The following is a 19,596-nucleotide window of genomic DNA, read 5'->3' on the forward strand; positions in this document are numbered from 1 at the left end:
TAGATAGATAGATAGATAGATAGATAGATAGATAGATAGATAGATAGATTAGATAGATGATAGATAGAGACATAGATAGCTAGATACATAGATACATAGATATCTAACTTGAAATACCAATTATGCGACAGATAAAAAAAAAACCGTGATAACCTTGTGAGGTTGTACTATTATTTTCACTTATTTTATAGATGAGGAATTGAGATCTTTTGAGATCACATAGCACGTCTTACCCAAGATCATTAAATAGTGAATGGCAGTACAAGCTTAGGGCCATGTTATAAAGGGTAATGAATGGGGATATAGGCATGTAGCTAATGAGAGTCTCTGAACGTGGGCGTGGCAATCATTGGAGCTACAGTGAAATGACAGTGCACATGAAGTCCTGAGCACAGTGACTGACACAGAGTAAAGACTCAATAAGTGGACCGTGCTGCTTTGCATGACGGCTGGTGCTTTTGACTATGTATTAGCCATCGGTGGGTTGGATTGGGGCAGGAGCATATGATGGGAAGAGTGCTCAGGATCTGAACTGGAGTGAAAGCAGGTAGAGTGTAAAGGAAGGGACACATGCCATACAATTTGCCCATGTGAGAATGAAAGAACCCGGCACATAAATGAATGTGTGGGTGTGTATTGGGGACAGTTTTGAAGGTGACTCTGGTTTTGAACATGAGAAACTAATTTTCGCCTCACTACCATGAAGTGAGCAGCTGCTGTGTTAGGAATTATTAGACTTATTTAAAACAGACAAACTGAGACACGGAAAGGGAAAGCAATTAGTTCAAGGTCACACCATATTTTGAGATTTCTTTTGACACTTTGGAAGAGAAAAAGGCTAACTTTTTTAAAGATACAATAACTAAATCTTTATAGGAAAGATAAGGACAAAATGACATTTTCCTTAATATACTTCCAAAAAATAGTTTTAACATTCATGTTGCTATAAATTTATATTGATGAAAGTGACTTTAAACTCTAGTCAGGCAGTCTGCTGAATGACATAGGTGGAGACACCAAGGAAGAGTTGCTCAAAGAGAATGGGCCGAAGTTCTGTTTTGTTGGTCACATTTGCTACATTAAGGGAGAGCCAAAAAACAACCTGGTTGGTGAAGTAACCACATGTAGAAGAGAGAACCCATAGTAATGCACAACTTGGTATCATACATTTATTAATAACAGCAAATATGACTAATAATTGAGTGCTTATTGGATGCCAGCAACTTATTGGATGAGTGCTAACTATTCTTCTGCATTACTTCGTGTTAATCTTTGTAATTCTGTAGAACAGGTGTAACCGGTTATTGATGAGGTCTTTGAGGCTTAGAGAGGTTAAATAACTTACCAAAGTCACACAGCTAGGACATAAGGGAGCCAATACTCAAACTTCTGGTGCTGGGCTTAAGAGCCCAGGCTTTTATCCGATGTTGTCTATGTATGGCTAGAAGTTAAGAACATACATTCTTCCTTCTTTTTTGTATTTGACAAATGTAAATATAACTGGATACATAGTCATCATTCAGTTAAGACCTACTTAGGAGCGACCCGAGAATATTGGCTACAGAAACAGCATGTTGCCTTCTCAAATCTCTACCTCGACTTCTTATCAATATTATGCAGTTGATTTCCAGATCTAACTTTTACCATTTTAGCTATTCATTCAAAAATTTGAATGAATTCAAATTTGCTGCACTTGCACTTTCTCTGTGCTTGGTACCATTCTATGAGTGGACTATATGCCATGAACAGGAAAGTAGGGTCTGCTCTCATGGACGACACATTTCAGCAGAGGTAGACAACTCCACCCATAAAAACAGACATCAGATAAGGGTTCTGCAGAAAATTAAAATGTTGCAATAGACATGGGGTAGCCACTTGAGTTGCTTGAGAGGGATGACCTCTCTTACAAGATCAAAAATATCAGTGCCTGCAAAGAGCAGAGGGGAATGTTCTACGCAGAGAAAACAGCTAGGGCCATGGCCCTATTCGAGCACCAAAAGAATGCCCATATGCCTGGAGAGGCCAGTGCTAGGGCAGGAAATGTGGGATAAGGTTGATGCCTGTAATCCCAGCATTTTGGAAGGCCAAGGCGGGCAGATCACGAGGTCAAGAGATTGAGACCATCCTGGCTAACACGGTGAAACCCCGTCTCTACTAAAAATACAAAAAATTAGCTGGACAAGGTGGCACGCAGCTGTAATCCTAGCTACTTGGGAGGCTGAGGCAGGAGTGCCCAGGATCTGAACTGGAGTGAAAGCAGGAGAATCGCTTGAACCCAGAAGGCAGAGGTTGCAGTGAGCCGAGATCACACCACTGCACTCCAGCCTGGGCGACAGAGCAAGACTCTGTCTCAAAAAAAAAAAAAAAAAAAAAAAAGTTAAAAGTCTAAAAGAAGTGGAGAATTTGAAGCCAGGTAAAAGAGGATTTTATAAGTCAGTACAAGGTATTTTAATTTTATTTCTGGTACAATGAGATGCCTTTGAATGAATCTTACCCTCTTTCACTAGACTTTCTTGTCTAAAAGGTAGCTTCTGAGGTAGAGAAGAAGTTAAAGATACGAAGAAAAACTAATTTTACCTTGACTTTATCAGTTAATATTTCATTTGAATAAAAGAGAGTGAGAAAAACCCCAAACTCTTTCAGCAGCTTCATTTATATCTGAAAGGCGTGTTTTTTGACACTTCAGTCCATCAGTGGGGGCCATTAATCTACATATTATGTTACCAGAAGCTGTGTTTTTCTTGACTTTCCTTTTCTTTTTGTTCTTCTCAGGAAATTAATTCATGTCATTTTCATTTGAAATCCGGTGGCATTTAACTGTACAGGCACTTAGAGGCACCCTCCTATGACTTGAAGCTTTTCTGCAGAACCCTTATCTGATGTCTGTTTTTATGGGTGGAGTTGTCTACCTCTGCTGAAATGTGTTGTCCATGAGAGCAGACCCTACTTTCCTGTTCATGGCATATAGTCCACTCATAGAATGGTACCAAGCACAGAGCAAGAGCAAGTGCAAATGCAATTTAATTGCATTACTTGTCAGCAGCACCTTAAGGAAAAAGAATTAGGTCTTCTAGGCCCCTCAATATCCCCAAATTACACGTGGACAATGACTTGATACAGGTCTGTAGGTCTCTATTGAGGGAGCTTCTGAAATAGTTGACTTTGGTGAATGATGTTGGCAATTTGGCTCCTAACATTTTTCCAATGTTGTATTTTACTGCAAAAGGAACGTTTGAGCAAGTGTTTGTAAGATGTCATCAATTTCATTTTAGAATTTGGCTTTTGAAAAGGCTGCACTTGGAAACTTTTGGGAGCATTTCCTGCAATTATGGTTTAAGACAATTGGTTTATGAAAGGCTGAATAATATTCAATCACATTGCTCTGTTGATCTACCTGAAAGCACTTATCAGGCGGAAATATTCTAATAAAAGCGTGAAATCTAAAAGCCCAAAGGTCTCTCAAAGGCCATCAGTCTACTGATGCCCAGACTTTAACACTTTTTTTTTTTTTTTGAGACGGAGTCTCGCTCTGTCGCCCAGGCTGGAGTGCAGTGGCGCGATCTCGGCTCACTGCAAGCTCTGCCTCCCGGGTTCACGCCATTCGCCTGCCTCAGCCTCCGGAGTAGCTGGGACTACAGGCACCCGCCACCACGCCCAGCTAATTTTTTGTATTTTTTAGTAGAGACGGGGTTTCACCGTGGTCTCGATCTCCTGACTTCTTGATCCCTCGGCCTCCCAAAGTGCTGGGATTACAGGCGTGTGCCACCGGGCCCGGCCTGACTTTAACACTTTTTATGTCCTTAAAGTGAACATACAAGTGGCTCAGTATGATGCTTTCAACTTTTCTTTTGTCAGATATTTGCATTTTAAAACAAAACCAGATAAAAGAAAAAAATGTTTTAATTGTAAAATTATAAGAATCAATCACAAATTAAAGATTTTTGCTGTAAATTCAAGTAATTAATAGGACAATCCCACTATAACGCCCTTACTCTTCTCGTTTAGCTCTAGTGGAAATTCAAGCAGGGACAATGTTTAGGAACTGCTAATCTAATCTAAGCTTGCCTTAAAAAACCACAACGTGCACCCTATGACTGGGCTACTGTGATGGCAGGAAAATCACCACCTTATAAGGAAGTCCATCCCATGTTCAGAGACCATTATTTTGAGGGAGTACTTCGTTATATTGATTGAGAGTTATGCATGGCCTCCAAATAGAATATCACACATGCACACACACTCACACACACAAACAAATATGCAAATCAATAAAACTTTGTAGATTCTAACACTGGACGTTTCTTATACCCACCTTTCTTTTTTTTTTTTTAGCTTCCTGTATTTTTTTTATTAATTTTTTTTGCACACAAAACAACAAACATTTTCTAAAAATACATACAAACAAAAAGATGCATATCAAACATATTAGGAAGGTTGCACATGGGAAGACGGGGAATAGAAATGGGGAGTAGGAATTAAAGAAAATAAATGAGAGAGGGACTTTGTATGGATCAATGATAATAACTCAATCCTCTATTTGACAAAGAAGAAGGAAAAGGAAGAGGAAGAAAAAGAAAGTGGGATAAAGGATCAGAAAGGGAGGACCAATAGAAAAAATTAGAGTATGACTCCAGGATAGACCTGTTTTGTTGTCTCTGGGTTGGTTGGTTGGTGTGTCTGTTGTATTTTTCATATGTTTCGCCATGTTGGCCAGGCTGGTCTTGAACTCCTAGCCCCAAGCGATCAACCCGCCTCGGCCTCCCAGAGTGCTGAGACTACAGGTGTGAGCCACCACGCCCAGCCCCCACATTGCTTCTGGCCTCCGAGGTAGACCTCTCAGATGGGGTGGCTGGGCAGAGGCGCTGCCCACATCCCAGACGGGGCGGACGGGCAGAGGTGCTCCTCACTTCCCAGACGATGTATACCCACCTTTCTCTCTCCAACTCCAGATCTTCTGCCTTTGTTTAGATCCTCGTAACCTCCAAGTTTCCCAATTTCTCTCTGGTTTCCAGTTGTTCTTCTCTGATTCATCTGCATACTGCCTCTGGGATAACTTTTGTAGACCCCAAACTTATCATGTCACTTCTTAATAGCCCTCAGTGATGTTCCTTTACCTTTCCAAAAATCTCCCCGAAAAGAAAAAAAACAATAATTCTTGATGTGGCTGTTATATGGAGGTTCATTTCTTGGCATTTTATCTTCTTCCCTGCCACACATTTCCCTTAAGTTCCAGCCTTAAAGCATTTGCAGTTCTCCTAAAGCACAAACAATGAATGTTTGTCAGATTCAGACTGAGGTCTATGAAATTCCAGACTTGCTGTTCTTGGCTCGACTCCATGCTGTTTTCTTGGATCAAGCATATACCCTTTCTAAATATACAGTAATCTTTTACAAAAATATATGTGTGTCTGGGAAATGATGAAAAGTTACTAAAGCATTGCTAAGTCATAGTATATATAGAACCCACTGAAATTGATATTCAATAAATATTTGCTCGTTCAATAAATAAATGGATTGAATTGGATAGTACTAAAGTGTTAGCACGTATGTACAAATTATTTCATTTAGTATCATTCTTTCTGAAGAAGGGAACTGCTTAAGGTTGAGGCCTTGGGCTATTATAAAGGAATAAAAAAAAAGACACAGAAAAGAAGGATGGGCCTCTTCAAAGAAACTTTGTTCTGATAATCATAATTTTGCCATTCTTTAACCACAGAGGTAAAAGAAACACAACTGACAGTATGAGCAGTGAAAAATCCCTGTGGCCTTCTTAATGTAACCCCTAAAATAAATAAGAACGATAACAAAAAATTGTGGAAACGTTCATCAGAATTAAAGTAAGAAATTGAAATTCGATATGGCATAATTGTTGTCCTAGTGAAAATGCGAACTTCCATAAATATTCTTAAAATTTCACTAGAAACCCTTTTCAAGATTGTCAATTGAAGGTTGTGATAAAATGTCAAACACTCACTCACGTAACAGTCACCCTGTGTTCACTCCATGCAAAGAGACCACAAATCTGGATCATAACTCACAGTCTTTATTAGCCACGAGCATATTTATTTTATCTCTTATTGCCCCTATAAAACTAACACAGTTTTTGATGGATTAAGAAGATATGTATGGTGAATCAAAGGATTCCTAAGCCCCTTCCATTTTGAAAGTCTTTATTTCTTTATACATACTTATTTTCACTTTTCGAGGCCTTATTTTATTCAGATGAAAAAGGTGTCTCCATTTTCAGTGTCAATATCATAAATGATTTTTTCATAAGTCTACAGCATCCCTTAGAGAGTCATTTTTGTCTCTTAAAAATGTGTATATTAGAGACCTGGAGATTTTAAAATGCAAGTTGTTTAACATTATTTCAATCATGAGCGACTAACTCAGCTGGAGGTCTGGAACCACAGATGTGCTAAATGAATCTTCAATGTGAAGAGAACTCAGCGTTGAAATCTATGCCATCATCTTCTGAAAGCACAATAGTAATGCGGTGAGGAAAACAAGGCTATCATTTCTTGAATCTGCACTGCATGGCTGATGCTAAAATAAAGTGACGTTCTTTAGGAATTGTTTAGTATCAAGTGCTGATTTAGCTGGATAAAATGCAGCTGCCTTCCCAAATTACACAACTGGATTCACACCATCTCCTAATTCCTGGTGAAGTTTTAAAGATACCTCTATGGGCAATTTTCTTCCCAGTGCAAAGATTTCTAATTTAGACAGTACAAAAATACCACCACATGGTATCTGTGCACAAATACCTTCTCCCTTAGAAACATTTAATAAAGGAGATTGTGTTTTTAAAGTGATTGGGTCACCGTTTAGAAAGGATATGTAAAAGATAACTGAGTTGAAGGCCATTCAGAAGTGGTTGCCAAATTGTCATATTGTTGTTTATTTCTTTCTTCTTATTACTTTAAGTCACTCCTCAAATTTGTCATGTTGCCTCATGTGGTCTGAAAAAGGGAGAATTATCTGTCAACATGCTCGCCTTCGCCAATGCCCTTCCTTCCCAAGCTTCTTTAGTGATTGATATCCTCCTAGGAAGATTATCGATGGGTAACCCTCCATATCTGTGGATTTCTCATCTGTGGATTCAACCAATCACAGATCAGAAACCTTCCAGAGAGCCTGGTACAGTGCTCACACCTGTCTTAGCTCTTCTGGAGACTGAGGTGAGAGAATCGCTTGAGCCCGGGAGTTCCAGGCTGTAGTGAGCCAGGATTGTACCACTGCATTCTAGCCTGGGCAACAAAGCTAGACTCTGCCTCTTAAGAAATAAAAACAGAGTTTCAAAAAGCAAACCTTGCATTTGCCAAGTGCTGGGTATTACATTGAATCCTGAAGAATGAAGTGATGTGTAGGCATTGTATTAGGTAAGTAATCTAGATATGATTTAAAATATATGTGAGGCTGTCCACAGATTACATGCAAACACTATACTATTTTATATAAGGGATTGGGCATCCTCAGATTTTGCAGTCTGCTGGGATCCTGGAATAAATTCCCCACAGATACAGAGGAATGACTGTATTTCAAAAGCTGGACTCTTTGGATCTGTACATGGCATCTAATAGTTGATCACTTCAACCATAGCTGAGTTTGTAAGTTAGTTAAGCTTTAACTCCGTTAATCTTTGGGTAACAAATTATTTTTTCTTAGAATGCATTTTGTTCTTTGTCCTCTGGCTGCCAAATGGGCAATTCTGCAATCATCAACTACATCCACATTCATGAAGGCTTGAACACATTAGCGTTTCTGATATGGTTTGGGTCTGTGTCCCCATCGAGTCTCATGTCAAATTATAATCCCTAATGTTGGAGGTGGGGCCAGGAGGAACATGACTGGATCATGTAGGCAGATTTCTCATGAATGGTTTAGCACCATCCCCTTTGGTACTCTCCTCACATTAGTGAGTTCTTGTGAAATCTTGTCATTTAAAAGTCAGTAGCACCTCCCCTTTCTCTCTCTCTCTTGCTCCTGCTCCCACCATGTTCGCACATTGCCTTCCACCATGAGTATAAGCTCCCTGAGGCCTCCCCAGAAGTATATGCTACCATGCTTCCTGTAGAGCAGAACCATGAGCCAACTCAACCTGTTTTCTTATCAATTACCCAGTGTCAAGTACTTAGTATAGCAATGCAAGAACAGCCTAATACAGTTTCTGTTTGTGAAATCCTCTTGGTCTGGCCCCACATTGAGGTAGCTACTGTCTCCTCTGTCTTCCATCCCCAGCTCTTTACACTTCTGTAAACTTCTGACCATATTATCTCACCATTGATTGTAATCAGCATAGCTACTATCTATCCACGTTCTTCCCCCAACCAAGTGGACAGTTCATTCATCTAGTCAATCAAAATTTATTAAGAGGTCAAAGGACCAGGCACTGTGTTAAGCAATATAGGTCCCAATACCTGTTAAAATAACTAGTTCTTCATTTAATTGGCTATTCAAGTATTTTTTCCCGTTCATGTTAGCTATTTCAAGAACAATTTTTGTATTTAAACTATGAATCTTTTTCTATGCATTACAAATAGTTTTGTTCAATGTTGTGGTTTCTTGTCATTGTACATATGGAACAGATTTTCCTTTTAATGTTTGTTCATTTAAACTTTTCTCTCATCTACTTTCCTTTTTCACAAGCTAGCTGGTACTAGAGAGGAGCTAGAATGGGTAAGAAGAAAGATGAGTGGCAGAGTCCACACAGGAACCTGATAGTGGTGTCTCTAAAGTAATAAAGAGAAATAGGTACACTCTCTTTGGCACACATCTGTGAGCCATTCCTGAGACAGCATCAACAGGTGCTGTCAGGAAAGTAAAGATGACAGAGGAGATAGTGATGACTTCCATAATGCTTGCCACATAATTGGAGATCATTATGCATATGTTTAAATAAGTGACTGATTAGATGGTCACTAATGTGGACACTTTCTTTCCAGCAAACCCCAGTAATCACTAAGGACCTTTGTTATTCATAAGGGAGAGAGGTTGTAGTTGATTGCAATGATCACTCTGATTCTCCACTTGCTTTCGTTTTATATAACTTTGCAGTAACCTCCTGATATGGTCTGGCTCTGCGTCCCCACCCAAATCTCATCTTGAATTGTAATCCAAATTGTAATCGCCATGTACTGGGGGAGGGACCTCATGGGAGGTGACTGGATGATGGGGGCATTTCCCCCCATGCTCTTTTCAAAATAGTGAATGAGTTCTCAGGAGATCTGATTTTGTAAGGCAGTTTTCCCTGCTCTTGCTAGCTTTCTGTCACCTGCCACCATGTAAGACGTGCTTCTTCCCCTTCTGCCATAATTGTAAGTTTCCTGAGGCCCCCCCAGCCATGTGGAACTGTGAGTCAATTAAACCTATTTTCTTTATAAATTACCCTGTCTTGGATATATCTTTATAGCAATGTGAAAACAGACTAATACACCTCTCCTTCAAGGTGGAATGACCTGCCCTATTCCCTGACAATGGGCTCAACTAAGTGATTTTCTTGGGCCAATGGGAAGTTAGCTGATACTGCTCACACAGAAGCCTGAAAAGGTACTCATGATCTTCTGCTCACTCTCTTGGATTTCTGCCTTTGCCAAGAAATATGCTTGGTCCAAGCTGAAGAAGAGAGAGAGAGATGTGTGTGGGGTGGAGCCCAGTTGCACCAGTGACTATAGCTGAGACCATTCTAGATCAGCAAGCAGTTAACTCAGCCAAGATCAAAAAGAGCCACTTAACCAATTTCTGACCAGCCTTTAGAGTCATGAGAAATAATAAATGATTGTTGTTTTCAGCTATTAAGATTTCAGATGGTTTATTATGCATTCATTGCTAACTGATTCAAAAGTTATACTTCATTGGTGAAATCATCTTATTTGGTGGCATCTTCTCTTAGCTTTTCTATCTTAATAATTAAGATAAGTATCTCATCTTTTTAGAATTTTGTGCACCACAGTGAAAAGAATAGTCGGTAAGAGACCAAAAAATATAGGTCTTTCCATTTCCTAAGAGCATTATCTTAGACATTTATTCACTCAACGGTGTACAAAGCATTAGAAATACAGACAATGCTCTTGTGAAATCAATTATGGTTTGGGGGTTGCAGGGGGACATAGACATGAGCAAATCATTTCTATCCATCACAATAAGTAATAGTAGGAAATATGTGTTAAAACCACAACCTCTGAGATGAAATAACCTGAGTTACAATCTTGACTCTATCACTTCCTAGCTAGGTGCCCTTATTTAACCTCAACTCCAATTTCATCAATGGCACCTACTTCATAAGATTGTTGGAAGGATTACATGAGTTGAAATCTGTAACATACATAGAGACATGCTTGGCACTCGCAAGCTCTCATTAAATGCTAGTTATTAAAACAAATGTTAAAAAGTATGAGAGAACAAAAAATAAAACTATATGGGATGAGGGCTGAGTGGAGGAGTAGCCATCATGCGTCGGGGGGGACCCTGAAAAAAAAGCAGAAATTTGCACATCAGTATTTAGGACTTTAGGATCTTTTATCTATATTTCAAGAAATAAAGAATAGAGGATTATTAGGATACCTTCTAGTTCCAAAATACAATATCTATAGAATATTATCTAATGTAACATGTTTAGTAAACTCCCGCTGAGTATTGAATTTTAAATTCAAAGTAGTTTTGAAAAAATAAGTTGTTTTAATGAAATTAATTCACATGTCATTATGTGTTACTATACAGGCAAGCTTGATACGATTATCCCAGAGGATATGCTGGTCCCTGTGTAGTACTATTGGAAGTGAAAAGAGAATATTTATTTCCAAGATTTATAACACTAAGACACAAACTTTAATTATGTATTGTGCTTGAATAGAGTTGCCTACAGCCTGTTAAATCCAATTAATAAACACAATAGACACATTCACTTTTTTATTTTTAAGCAAAGTTACTGAATTTGTTCTATTTGCTATTTTGTATTTCTGATTACAAGATGCTGTCCCCTGCTGTTTGCTAAAGATTACACAAGCTATAGTCACGAACATACAGTGAAATAAGATAACAGTTTTGTTTAATGACTCATATCTACAAATCAAAGAACAAAAGTAGAAATCTGCATGTCCATAGAACAAATCTAGCATGCTAGCACTGTGCCTCCTCTTCTCTCAAGTCATGTCATTTCAATAAGCATTTTGTCCTCTCCATGCTTTTGGTAACTAGATGGGCTAATGGGAAGGGTGGTGGTGTCATATTATTTCTTCTAAAAAGAGCTTTTATAAAAATTTTTACTTGAACACGTACTCTGTCATTGTTAATAGTACCTGGCAACCTCTACTGTATAAATATCTATAATTATGTTTTTTTCAGCAACAATTTGGTTTGCATGTGTACTTTCATAACAGTTAGCTTGTTTACTACTTATTCCAATTCTCTTTGAGTAAGGTCATTCAGTGATGACTGTGGTATTGCCATCCTCTGAAAGCGTTACAAATTCATGCCTGGCATTCAGGGCAGAAAATGACAGCCTGAATGCTGATAACTGACATACAGGTGTTCCCCATGTTACCAAAGCCTAGATGTTATCGCAAAACTGGAAGAACTGTTATTGAGTAGATCTGGGTTCAAATTTCGGCCGTGTCATTTACCAAGTTTGTGACTTTAAGCTTCATTGTTTCCATCTTCAAAATCTCTCAGGGTGTTGTTTTGAGTACTAAATAAGGTGATATATATGAGAAAAGTGTAACCAAAAACCATGCCATATGGATGCTCAATAATGACTGCTTCAATTTAAATCTAAAAATGAAAGCCACGTGACGAATTCAAGGTCATATAGTGTGAATGAGTCAATGATGTGGGTAAAGATACTGTAGCTGCTTATCCCAGCACTTTGGGAGGCAGAGGCGGGTGGATCACGAGGTCAGGAGATCGAGACCATCCTGGCTAACACAGTGAAACCCCGTCTCTACTAAAAATACAAAAAATTAGCCGGGCGTGGTAGCGGGCGCCTGTAGTCCCAGCTTCTCAGGAGGCTGAGGCAGGAGAATGGCGTGAACCCGGGAGGCGGAGCTTGCAGTGAGCCGAGATCGCGCCACTGCACTCCAGCCTGGGCGACAGAGCGAGACTCCATCTCAAAAAAAAAAAAAAAAAAATACTGTAGCTGCTGAAGGGGAAGGTTAACAGGAAAGGGAAGCTGTTCCTTTTTCCCTTTTGGTCAAATAGCACTTATCTGTCCCTGCTGCTTTGCCTAATAGATTAATTCATTCTGATAGTATTAAAGATGTCTGGTAGATAGCTAATAATCAGCTCTGAAAAAAACAAATCATTGGCCTTCCTTTGCTGTCAAAATCCCTAAAAAGAAAATTTTCATTTCAAATGGCTTCTAGCTTACTTCAGAATCAGAGGATAGACTCCTTTGAAGCTATCTAGTGCAGCTAGTGAATGTACTTTTTAATCGTTTATTAGTGGATAAACTATAATTGGCATATAAGGGTAAGAGCTTCGAAACACAAATTAAAGTCAACTGCCCACTAGTGTTTTGAATCAATCAATACAGCATTCATTTAAAAATAGAAGCAATGCCATTAACCCTCGAGAAATTCACATTTTCCTGTAATTCATAACATCAAAGCTCTCCAAAAAGATGGGGAAATTACAATAAATCACAATCCGTATGTAAGGAAAAGTCTTTCCCTTGCATGTACTGACATCTGAGATGCACATTACAGCATGCTCTCAGTATGCAAAGAACATTACAGATGAAATTTTTTTAACTCTAAGCAAGGAAATACCGTGTACTATAATGGGAACAGAAAAGGAAAAAAAAAACAGCATTTTGTATAAACTTAGATATGTCTCTGATGTTCTCTTAATAAATCTTTTCTCCTTTCTGTTTGATGCTACCTTCCATTATGATTTACTCTCTTTAAAACTGTTTTTAAACCAAGTACATATTCTGTTCTCTCAAAAATAAAGAAAATCAGCTCAAAGATCATTACTTAGGGCACACAAAACAGAGGAACATTTATTTAATCTATTCCATATATATAATATAGTACTGTTTAAATTATCATTCCTAATTTTATTTATTCATATCTCAAGGTTACATACATAAATGACATAAAGTGAATGCCCATAGGTTACTGAAAGGGCCTTAAGAAAATTATACATTGGAGAAAGAAACCAATATAAATATAATATTAATAGCATTATTTTGTTGGCCCAGTCCCTCTAAGGAGACCCAGTGAATTCAAAATGTGCCAACTATTTCTCTAACACGAGTTGATGGAAAAGTCCACGTCCTGGAACAGGGGATGTTGGAATTGAGTTGTCAAGCTGTCCTGGATGTCTTGTACAAACTGAACAGGGCAATTTACTGCAACAGTGCATAGGCTGAAGGCTGCTATCTCGCCTTTACAGTTGCTTCCTCCTGGTGAGATTATGCTGCTCGACCGCAGCCTCCCTCCCCAGTAGCTTTTAAGCTACTCTGGATTCTTTCTGATGAGCCTATTCTTTTATTTTTTATTTTTTATTATTTATTTATTTATTTATTTATTTGAGACGGAGTCTTGCTCTTGTCGCCCTGGCTGGAGTGCAATGGCCCAGTCTCGGCTCACTGCAGCCTCCGTCTCCCGGGTTCAAGCAATTCTCCTGCCTCAGTCTCCCGAGTAGCTGGGATTACAGACACGCACCATCGCTCCCGGCTAATTTTTGTATTTTTAGTAGAGACGGGGTTTCACAATGTTCGGCAGGTTGGTCTCTGTCCCTGACCTCATGATCCGCCCGCCTCTGCCTCCCAAAGGGCTGGGATTACAGGCGTGAGCCACCACGCCCGGCTAAGCAACAGTACTGTGTTAATCCTCACCTTGGGACCAGTGTGCTTGACTGGGAGAGGCTCTTAACCTGCAACCTGAAAGCAACAGCTTTGTGTGTTTGGTGATAATTTTGAATCTTAGTGGTGATTTGATTTTAATGTCTTCCTCTTTGTAGCTCAAAACTCCTGGATTTCTGGATGAAAACAGGCAAGCTTTTTGAAAAAACTGACTTCTCCCACACAGCCTGAACCTCCCAGCGTGGGGGTTGCTTTTAGACTCAGCTGTTCTGGCTCTGCCCTCCAGGTGGCAGCAGAGCCACATCTCAAAAGCTCCAATCCCCTCTTCCCTGACTTCAAGTGTTAATGCAATTGACCAATCAGTGCTAAGATGATGGGAGGTAATTGGGTAATTGTATTTTACTGATCACAAGCAGAGAAAGGGAAAGGAAAAGGGGAAAGAAAGAGGGGCAGAGGAGGGAAGGCGACTGCAGTCCGAAAGGAGCTTTTGGAAGCTAGGACCCTAAGCGTCAGGACGTGGCATTGGTCGAGAGAAAGCCTGGGCTGGCCAGAGCTGCCGCCGGCGCTGGGAGAGCATTTATTTGGGAGAAAAAGAGGGGAGAGAGCAGAGGGAGGGGGAGGAAGAGAGTTCAAACCGAAGTGGATGGAAGGGGACTGAGGTTTCTGCCGCGCAAGGAGCCGCGAGCCAGGGCGATGGCGCTAAGGACGGCGCGGAGCAGCTGCGCTCCCGAGAACGCGTTTCCTCGCAGAGGACTAGCAGGCGTCGGGAAGGTCTGCGCCAACGGGAACCAACTTGTGGCTCCAAAATGTACCCAACGCAGCTGGAAATGAGATCAAAGCTGCAGTTGCATTTGAGAAGGCTGAGAAGAGCCAGCGATTAGGGAGTTTTTTTTTTTTTTTTTTACCCGTTTTCTTTTTCTTTTTTTCTTCTTTTTCTTTTTTTTTCTTTTTTCGTGTGTGTTTTTTTAATTCGCCTACCACCCTGTCTGTCCCCTCACTTCGCCCTCCCCATTTGAAATAAAAGCCCCAGTCTCAACTTCCATCACCTCGGCGCTCCCGGAGCCACTGCCGGCTGATGGAGGAGAAGGGGACCCGGGGGCTGGCAGGGGCCACCGGCGAGGGACCGCATCCCGCGTCTCCCCCGTGATCCCGGCCCCGACCACGGAGTTCTGCAACACCTGGAGGATCTGGACCGGGTGCTGGGGGTGGGGGCGGGGACAGAGGAAGGAAAGGCACCCCGAGCCTTAAAAAGAAAAAAAAAAAAAAAAAGTAGCGTGGGGAGGAATGGGTTTCTTCTTGACAGCCGACGGAGCCTTGAAATTTTCCTCCACTACCTCCGCCCCCGCCCTCGCCCCCGCCCCCCGCACTCCATTTAACGTGAGATTATGAAATTGCAGAGGCGGTGGAGGGAAGGAGACAGGATATAACCGGAGTTTGGAGGGGAGAGGGGAAGGTGGCTGGCCGGGTGGCTGAAATCAAAAATTCAATTGCGCACTGGGTTGTGATGAGAAATCTAATCAGATCTTTGGCGAAGGGGCTGGCCGGAAGGATGGCGAGTGGGGGGAAGTTGTTCCCCAAATTCTTCGAAGGGGAGGCTGGGGCGAGGAATTGACGATGTAAAAGGAGACTTTTCTTTTGGTGGTGGTGGCTGTTGGGTGCCTTGCAAAAATGAAGGATGCGGGACGCAGCTCTCTCCTGGAACCGAACGCAGTGGATAAACTGATTGTGCAAGAGAGAAGGAAGAACGAAGCTTTTTCTTGTGAGCGCTGGATCTTAACACAAATGTGTATATGTGCACACAGGGAGCATTCAAGAATGAAATAAACCAGGGTTAGACCCGCGGGGGTTGGTGTGTTCTGACATAAATAAATAATCTTAAAGCAGCTGTTCCCCTCCCCCCCAAAAAAGGATGATTGGAAATGGAGAACCGAGGATTCACAAAGAAAAAAGTATGTTCATTTTTCTCTGTAAAGGAGAAAGTGAGCCAAGGAGATATTTTTGGAATGAAAAGTTTGGGGCTTTTTTAGCAAAGTAAAGAACTGGTGTGGTGGTGTTTTCTTTTCTTTTTGAATTTCCCACAAGAGGAGAGGAAATTAATAATACATCTGCAAAGAAATTTCAGAGAAGAAAAGTTGACCGCGGCAGAATGAGGCATTGATTGGGGGAGAGAAACCAGCAGAGCACGGTTGGATTTGTGCCTATGTTGACTAAAATTGACGGATAATTGCAGTTGGATTTTTCTTCATCAACCTCCTTTTTTTAAATTTTTATTCTTTTTGGTATCAAGATCACGCGTTTTCTCTTGTTCTTAACCACCTGGATTTCCATCTGGATGTTGCTGTGATCAGTCTGAAATACAGTGAGTGACCCTTATTTTCTTATTTATTGGTGAAGAAAATGTCAGTTAATTTGGTGTTCTTGGTCTCTTTATCCTTTCTCCCCCTTTGGTGTTTTTTTTAAAGAACTGGCTATTGGGGGCCAGAAAATAAGGGAATGGGTGGCCCACGCATTTGCTTCATCAGTCTCTGCTCTCTGATAAGCCAGTTTGCTATAAGGATGCAGGTTGACTGCATCCTGGGCAGATGGCCTTTGCAAATGTTCACCAGGGGAAAAAAAAAAAAAAAAAAAAGCTCCCCAAGAAAGCTGCTGCAGTGTGGGGTGCCAGTGCTGTGTGACTGACACTCTAGAATGCATTTAAGTTGTTTGTCAGCCCCGGAGTTAGATGTACAAATGTTTAGCTATTGGAAATCGAAGGGACTCAATTTAAATTTCATTATCCGACCTGACATTGCAGATCAACAGAATGTATTAACACAAAAATATGACAATAAACCAAGCCGATGAAGGGTGGCTTCTGGCTGGTGCGTGGGTGGAGGGAGAAAGGGTGGGCTTTTGGGCAAGGAAGCTGGTGGAGAGAAGTGGCTGTACTTTTTCCACAATCACTCTTGCATACATATGCCCAGATGTGGTCTTCAGGTTACCCGGGTTCACACCAGTGCTAAAAATGAAACAAGGAGGACCTACTTCTCTCCAACTCCACCCCCTTCTAACTGAGGACTTCTTTGGATTACAGAGAGGCTGTGTATAGACTGTAGAGCGGTGGCTTGGGTTTTGCCAGAAACCTTTTCAACATCACCAGTTCACAGCTCCTCAGAAAAAGAAAGAAATCTAGTGTCCTGTGGTAACTTAGAAAAAGCAGCTGAAGAAGAGGTGTATGTTGAGCACTAATACTTCTCATGTGCCGGGTTTATCTTGGAAAAAGAGGCCAATATAAAAAATAAAGCAGAAGGCAAAAAATGCTTAGAAAGTCTGAGCGCCTGTAGGATCACCTTGCCTCCTCCCCCATAGCTGCCAAAGTCATGGAGCTGGCCTTTTTTTACAGAACTTTCCCCCTTCACCCTTCTCTATTCCTCTCTGGGGCCTTCTATCAGAATCATAGACTCGTATAACTTTAGAGCCAGAAGACTCTCCAGAGATCTCATGTCAATAAAAAAAGGAAACTGAGGCCTAGAGAAGCTATAACTCTTTCATTAATGGCCAAACAGCATGAGACAGGTGACTCACACAAGCCTCAGAACGCAGGCAAAAGTGAGTTTGGGATCCAAACTGGACAGGTATACTCCTGTATTTTGGATGGCGTTTTATGAGTAAGGGTCAAAGGAAGGCACGTTGGTCCTGAGATCTTGAAATAAAACTTCTGCCAGTTTAGACCTCAAGGGTTACAAACTCCAGCATTCATTTTCTCTCTTCCCTTCCTCCCTCTCTCCCTCTTCCTTTCTTCTTTTCCTTTCTATAGCATAGTTTAGATAACCCTGGCTTGAATACCATTTAAAAAAGATAAGATCCACAACTCTGACATATCCCAAAGGAGATGAAAGGCAGCACTCTCCTGGGTCCCTTCTTAGTGTTTAATCCTGTGAGTGGTGGTCCCCAGAGAGTCATTAAAGAACTGTAGAGTTCGATTTATATTAGAGAGGTGATAATAGAAACCAGAAACACGCAGCTGAAAGCATCTGAGCCTGTTCTTACACTCACATCATCTATTCTTATCCTTTTCATTACTCCTTAACTAAACTAGCCTACAGCTGAGCACTTCTCTAATTTATTTTTCTGGGCACATGTTTCCTGTTGGAACACAGACCAGGCAATAAATTTACCAACCTATGAAAATAATTGTGCAAGATGGTTTTATTCCCTGAAATCCCCATAGGCTTGCGCATGTATTTTCACAGTTCTCTGCACTTTTTTGTATTTGTTTGCTTGTTTGCTTTGTTTTACGTTACCACAGTTAAGTCACCATTTGTAGACATGGAATGACTCGGTTATACTAAGTTCCTGCTCAGCTGGAACTTGGCACAATGACAAAGAAAGTAAGAAGAAAAACATGTACTTTGACGCTTCTTCACTTTATAGTCAAGTTCCTGGCTTCCCATGGGAACCCCCGCCTTGAAATTAGGTTGGGTCTGCCAATTGGAGGAGATTTTGTTTTCTTTATATACATATTTATATACATATATATATATATATATGTATCTTTTGTTGACATCAAAATTTCTTCAGTGCTGCTCTAATTAGGTCTGAAAGCACATTCCTCTCCTTGATAGTGTCACCTCTTCCCTGTACCCTCCACACTTAATGTACACATGCAACTTTCCTAAGAGAGAGAAAGGGAAAGAAGTGAAGAGAGAATCTGTTCAAAATTTTGGTCTGAAATGTGTCCTCCCATCCCCCTCCACTTAAACATTTTCAAATCTGGAGTTAATAGGGCATCTAAGGTGTCATCATCTTTCATACTGGCAAATCATTTCAGCAACTCTACCGTTAGGAATCTATGGCCCACCTGGGGGTTAACACCTTTGGTTTAGTAGTCAGAGTTGGCCCTGCATTTTGGTTAAGTACTGATTTGTTTTAAACTGATTGGTTCAGAAGCACTGCATTTGTTCATGTACTGTTCACAGAATTAGGGCCATGACAGAGCTGGAAACTTACTTCATCAGTGGGTGTCAGGGCCCAAGTTGGGGCCCACTGAAAGACATTTGTGAGTAAGCAGTTGTCCACCAGAATCTGCCGAGGACCCTATGCCCAGAAAGCTACTGGGTTTTACAAGTTTTAAAGTTACATTTTCAAGTAGCTTCTTCCTCAAATGTAATAGCTGTGCCCTTTGAGCAATACTTTTAATTTCCCTGGCTCTCAATTGTCTAGTCTATGAGGTGGGAATTATAATATGTAATTTGTTGAATTGTTTTATGACTTAAAAGGAGTGTTATGCAAAGCTGCAAGCATAATAGGCCCTCTAAGGATGGCTGTTTGTTATGGTTATTCTTGGATTAACGTGGATTAATTTCCTGAGAATGAGTAACAGTCTGGCTAAGCACTTTAACAGTTCGAGCACCTATACATGAAAAATAGGGAGTGTGCAACTGACCTTACGATAGTTGCCAGGATCCTCATTTGAGGTCTTATCAGGACAGATTGGCTCAATATATTATTTTAGATATAAAGTGCTACCTCATACTAGAAACTGTACATTATGACTTTCTCCTAAGAGTATAGAAAAATAAATCTCAGCAAAAATAATATTTGAATGAAATTTTACAGGGAAGTAATGCAATTAATGTGCTGTGTGTGTTTTTGGCCTAAAAGTTGAATAAGATTTCTGGTATTTTAAGTGTGTCATTTTAGCCACATATTACATAGTCTGGACCTGGATGTACAAAATAAAGGCAAACGTCTATGCAGTTATATAATTTAAATTATATGGTATAAAATTCCATTACTGATATTAAGCCCTC

At 40.5% G+C, this 19,596-nt stretch overlaps 1 protein-coding gene across 8 annotated transcripts in view; it reads left to right on the plus strand.

The window, feature by feature from the left end:
* Nucleotides 1-19,596, plus strand: part of LRRC4C (leucine rich repeat containing 4C) — a 1,410,106-nt gene that overhangs the window by 1,211,184 nt on the left and 179,326 nt on the right. For 5 of the 8 annotated variants that reach the window (XM_058446769.1, XM_032166237.2, XM_058446768.1 and 2 more), the window contains exon 1: nucleotides 14,245-16,163. The exons of the other annotated variants lie outside the window; for them this stretch is intronic. The gene's annotated coding sequence lies outside the window, so the exon portion shown is untranslated. Of the gene's footprint in view, nucleotides 1-14,244; nucleotides 16,164-19,596 lie in introns of those variants that run through there. 8 annotated transcript variants of the gene reach the window in all.

The sequence above is a fragment of the Hylobates moloch genome, unplaced genomic scaffold (genome assembly GCF_009828535.3).
Source record: "Hylobates moloch isolate HMO894 unplaced genomic scaffold, HMol_V3 SCAFFOLD_11, whole genome shotgun sequence".
In the NCBI taxonomy this organism is placed as follows: Eukaryota; Metazoa; Chordata; class Mammalia; order Primates; family Hylobatidae; genus Hylobates; species Hylobates moloch.